This window comes from Mus caroli, chromosome 6, assembly GCF_900094665.2.
Source record: "Mus caroli chromosome 6, CAROLI_EIJ_v1.1, whole genome shotgun sequence".
NCBI classification, from domain to species: Eukaryota; Metazoa; Chordata; class Mammalia; order Rodentia; family Muridae; genus Mus; species Mus caroli.
Window position 1 is genome coordinate 110299233 of NC_034575.1, and position 6000 is coordinate 110305232.

Consider the following 6000-nt stretch of genomic DNA (forward strand, 5'->3'; position numbering starts at 1 on the left):
CTTGTAATCCTTTTTCTGTTTTAGTCCTGTCTCCACAAGTTAAGTTTTCACTCACATTTCTTATATACATGTCTCCTAAATTTTCCTTCCTCCAAATTGGTCTCATCCCTAACCATGATTAATTAGTTTTAACTGTCAACCTAATACAATTTGATCACCTGAGAAGGGAGTCTTAATGAAAGATATCTAGTTCAAATTAGCATCCCTGTGGGAGATTATCTTGACTATGACAATTGAGGTGGGCAGACTTGCCTACTATGTGTGGCACATTCTCTGGGTATAGGGCCCTGGATTGTGTAAGAATGGAAAAAGCAATCTAAGCCCCAGTATATATGCATTGATTCATTGCTCTCAGATATGAGTAGCTGCTTCAAGTTCCTACCATCTTCTGGGGGGTGCAAATTTAAAGCAAGCTTTAATAAATATTAAATGCTGACCAAGAAATGTACTTTGGTCAGGACAATTTTCTGGAAATTTCTAGCTGGAATGGCCAAGTTCCTCCATCTTAAGTTCCCCACAGTGATGAACTGTATCCCTTTCTCTCTTAAGTTGCTCTTGTCAGGATATTTTATGATGGCAGCAGAAAAGAAATAAAGACAATTTCTATGATGTTTGGTTTCAATTGTCAACTTGACACAATCTAGAGTCACCTGAGAAGGGTTCTGAGAATGTCAGTGATTGAGGAATTGTTGTAATGGCATTGGTTAATAAGAGAAGACCTGCCCACTGTGGATGGCACAGTTCTCTAGGCAGAGATTTCTGAATTGTATAAAACAGAGAGGACAGGCTGAATACTAGCGTGTTGACTGACTTATTGCTTTCTGCTCTTAAAAACATGTACTTGTTTATTTATTTAGTGTATGCACATATGCACTGCAGCTTGTATGTGTGTGTGTACAGGTCAGAGGACAACTAGTAGGAATTGATTCTTTCCTTCTACCATGTGAATCTTAGGGACTAAACTCTGACAGTCAGCTTTGATGGGAAGTTCCTTTACCAGCAGAGCCATCTCACCCGTCATGACCATGTTCTTGATAGTGGGCGTGATGTGATGGGCTGCTTCAAATTCCTGCCACTTTGACTTCCCTGCAGTGATGGACTGTAACCTAAAATTGTTAGTCAAATAAACTTTGTTCCCCTTAGGTTGCTTTTTTTTTCCTGGCATTTTATCACAGCAACGGAAAGGAAACTAAGATATTAACACCTTATTCCTATCTTAAGAAATACTATCAATCACCATCCAGTCACTCATGATAGAACTTTGAGGTCACTTTGTACACCCTGTTCCCATTCATTTCATCCAGTTTAGCATGAGCCAAATCTTTATACCCATGTATTTGCCCTTGCATTTTATCTATCCCAGGTCATCATCAATTTTCACATATACTCAAAAATATGTACCTCTATATTCTTCCTATGTTCACACTTACCGTCCCATAAACCTTTCTCCATAAGAGATTTAAACAGAAAAGGTTTAAGCAGGAATGAATTAGCTAAAGATGTAATTGAGTGGTTTTGTATTGAAGGGCTGATTGTTGTTAACAGTTTTCAGAATCCCACAGCAGGCCAGGGGGTGGCTCAAAAGAGCACACAGGTGTCTGAGACTAGTCCAGAGCTCTAGAAGAACATTTTCAATAATCTGATTCCAAGTGACATTTTCTCAGTGATGAAAGCACATGGGTTTTCATTTATTCTGTTAGTTACAAAACTTCTGCTCCTAGATGGTACTGTAAGGCTTGTGATAATCTGTTTCTGTTGTTTGTGGCTATTTACAATATGTTCTAGTAACTAAAGGAATAAAGTAATGATGAGAATGATTTCTCCTTAAATAGAAACTATCAATGAACAGATAGAAAGTATATATATTTGTCTATAATGCTATATATACACATATATATCACTAACTATATAGTTATTAATTTTAAATATAATACATGTGTATATATAAATTAAAAAATCTACAGTCTAAAAGTACAATAACTGAAACATATTTAAGCAAGCAAGAGAAATCAATAGATCTGAAGATTGTTTATAATTGAGATTATATAGTGTAAGGGTCGAAATAAATAAAAACAAAACTACATTGAGGCTCAGATAACTGTAAAATTCCAACCAGCATCTCAATAGGAGATACTTCAAAAAAGAAAAGGGCTGAAAGAATATTTGAATAAAAGATAATACTTCCCGGAGCTGGAGAGATGGCTCAGTGGTTAAGAGCACTATCTGTTCTTCAGAGGTCCTGAGTTCAATTCCCAGCAACCAATGGTGGCTCACAACCATCTGTAATAGGATGTGATGCCCTCTTCGAGTATGTCTGAAGACAGCCACAGTGTACCCACATATATAGAATAAATAAATCTTGAAAAAAATGACAACACTTCCTATTTAATAAAATATATGAACTTACACATTCATGAAACTTCACAAGGTTCATGTAGAACCTAAAAGAGTTTAGACATATAATGAACCATCAAATGACGAACTTAAAGAGTAGGAAAAAAAAAATGAATGATTCACCATATACAAGAGAGCCTCAGAAAGATTAATAGCTTTTTTCTTTATTTACAACACAGCTTATTTCTTATCAGAAACCATAGTGGCACAAGGCAGTGAGTTGACACACACATACATATATAATATATACATATACCTTAATCTTACATTTTTATATATATTAAAATTTAAATTTATATACTTATTTATATTAAATATGTAAATATAAACATAGTATTTAAATATATGATATTTTGACATTTCCCTTCAAAAATAGAGGATAAGGACCAGAGAGATGGTAGACAAATGCCAGACAAGTGTGAGGACTGTAGTTACAGGTGTTTATGACCTATCTAACATAGGTGCTGGAAACCAAACTCAGGTTCTCTGGAAGAACAATAAATTCTCTTAACTACTAAACCATCTCTCCAGTCCCAAATCTAAAAGTTTTTAAATAGAAAAGCATACCTTTTTCTGCTCACAGTGCTATAAAACTACCAACAATAACAAAACCAGAAAACTCTGGAAATATACAGATCATGAAAATTGAGCATATAATATTGATTAAAAATTAAGAAAGAGATGAAAAGATTTATTAAAAGGATGAAAATTAAAATATTGTCTCCAAAATTCTATGCAGTTCATCAGAAGCAGTACAAAGAATGGAGTATAATTTATAAAGGCCAGTACTACATTAAGAATTTCAACTAATCAGTGAATCTTAAGCAGTTAGAAAAATGAAAAAAGCAAAAGGAAAGAAACAGTAAGCAGCAGAGCAGATATAAATAAAATGCAGACTAAAAAACGACAAAAGAGCAATAAAAAAAAGTTGGCTTTTCAGAGGGGAAAAAAATTGCAAGTCATTGCATAGACTAAGAGAAAGTGGCTACCAGTAAGTCAAATCAGAAATGAAAAGGGAGACATCACAGTTGACAGTACAGAAGCACAAGGAGTCACTAGACATTGTGATGAAAAACTGCACTAACAAATTTGATAGCCTGAAGGAATGTAAATTCCTGAACACAACGGCCTCATCAAGACTGGCTCATGAAGAAATAGACAACCTGAACAGGTTGGTAAGCTATGATAAGATTGAATCCATAAGCAATAGAGCTCTAATGAAAAGCTCAGGCTCAGATGACCTCACTGCTGAGGTCTATTAAATATTTAAAGAATGACCAATTATCATTAAGTGATTCCACAAACCCCCTCCCCAAAGAAACTAAGAGAAAGGAATCTCAAAATTTATTCGATAAGGTCAACATTTCGTTGATACCAAAACTGAACAAGGATGGAAAGAAATCCCCCGATAAACAGAAATGGACACTTCAGCTTGTTGAGCTTTTTGAGTTCTGGGGACTGTATCTTGTATAGTCTGTATTATTATTATTATTATTATTATTATTATTGGCTAATACCCACTTATTAGTGAGTATATACCATGCATGTCCTTTTGGGTCTGAGTTACCTCAGTCAGGATGATATTTAACCATTTTAAGAGCAAAGTAACGAAATTTGAATGAGAAACATGGTGATGCTGTAGGTAAGCATGAATTTGATTTTCCTTTAAAAGTGTTTCTTAATTCTGAGCATTAATTTACTAGGCAGTGGTAAGCACAGTACAGGCTGGCTGTTTCTGAAGCCATGATCATCCCTTTGAAGTGCATCTATTTCCCCTCCATAGCCAGACACTGCAACAAGGTGAGAAGGAACTACTTGTGTCTCTGACAACATAATTGAATTTTCTGAGCAGTAGGTTCAGTTCTACCTGAGAGTGCTGTTGCATTGGACTAGGAGTTTGCATTCTGTTATGCAAGAGAAATAAGGTCTGACCCTTTTTGTGTATCTAGACCTTTCCGTGTGTCCAAAAAGTCTGAGGAAGACTTTCCAAAGACTTTTTTCCTAATATGCCTTGCCCCTCTGTAGCCTGAGATAACTTTCACTTCCTGAGCACTGCAGTCTTTTATTTATACACCCTGTTTGATGTGATAAACCGTTAACAAATGTTTCAGTGATAGATAAGAATGCTAAGAAGAAAAAGGGAAGACCTATGTCTTCCAGGGGTGTTTGTCTCTAGAAGTCTGAGAAAATGAAGGGAAGAAACACCTGAGATCAGGAATTCTTATCTAGGAAAACAAAAATCAAACCCAAACTGTGATATGGAGTCCTTTGGTGCATAATTTACATAGCTGCTTTAGGAAATATTCTCTCCTAAGATTTTTGAGAGAACATAAGCGTTCTTTTGTACTCTGTCTTAGCTAGGGTTCTGTACTCCTAGGAAGATTCTACTGTGGCTTGAAAGGAGACCCCGTCTCATCCTAGACTAATCCAACCACCTTGATGTGCATGATGAGGTCCTACAGGTCTGTGGTTTCCGACGAGGACATGGTTTCTATAGTTCTTTGGCCGTGTGACACCTGTTTACTCATTCACAGTTATGTGGTCAGATGTCATGCTTGTAGGTTTTGTGCTTGTAGTCACACAAAGTCAAGATTACGATATCTGAGTGCTGGGAAGAGTCCATTTTCTAAGCGTATTCTTGTTGGCAGAATTCTGCTTCTTGAGGTTATAGACTGAGATGAACCAGCAATCACTTTGACACCTGGAGGCCACCTACATTTCTTCACATGTGGCCCTGTCCATCTCACATTGTCTTGTGCTTCAGATCTCTAAGTCTTTCTTCTCAACAGCAGAAAAAGAAAACTTCGGTTTTAAAGAGCACATTGGTATGATAGGCTTCCCTGTTTTAAAGGTGTGACAGCCTGCTCATGAGTGTAACATCCATCACACCTGATAACCTAGGGTTAGAGTTTTGTCTGCCATATATGTATTCTGTTTCAACTCACTGTTTTTCCCCCAGATCTATAGATTTTGAGGTAAGCTAATGGCTGACATAATATTTCAGGTAGTAAGTAAATACCTACATTTTTAGTGACCAAATTAATATTGGGAGTTATGTACAAGAATGATGATCTTCCTTACATTCAAGTATTTGACATAGAAAATCATGATTTTAGTAAATGTTTAGAGGAGTAGATAAAAAACTAATAATTATTAATCATGTAATTATTTAATTGTGGCTACTGTTCTGGTGCTTATATAGAGAAATATGTTTAGAATTTTTCATTTGCATTGGATGATAAGATTTTCTGGGTATTGTTGGTTTATTTAGTTTGGTTTGGTTTTTCAAGACAGCATTTCTTCTGTCCTGGAGCTCACTCTGTAGACCAGGCTGGCCTCAAACTCAGAGATCCACCTGCCTCTGCCTCCCAAATGTTGGGATTAAAAGTGTGCACCACCACTGCCTGGTTTTTTAAAAGCAAAATTCTGCTGTTTGTTCACATAAGTGTCTTCTCTACCTTTTTCTGACATAAAAAATGTGAACTTGAATAGGTGATGAATTATGGATTCAGGTCTTGGCCCTACCATTAATTAGGGAGGTGTGTGTGTGTGTTTTATAGGGTAAGGCACGTTAGATTAGATAATCACTTACTTTTTTTTTTTTTT

At 36.0% G+C, this 6000-nt stretch overlaps 1 protein-coding gene across 1 annotated transcript in view; it reads left to right on the top strand.

Moving 5' to 3' along the window:
- Window positions 1-6000, top strand: part of Syn2 (synapsin II) — a 145570-nt gene that overhangs the window by 59849 nt on the left and 79721 nt on the right. The window lies entirely within an intron of this gene.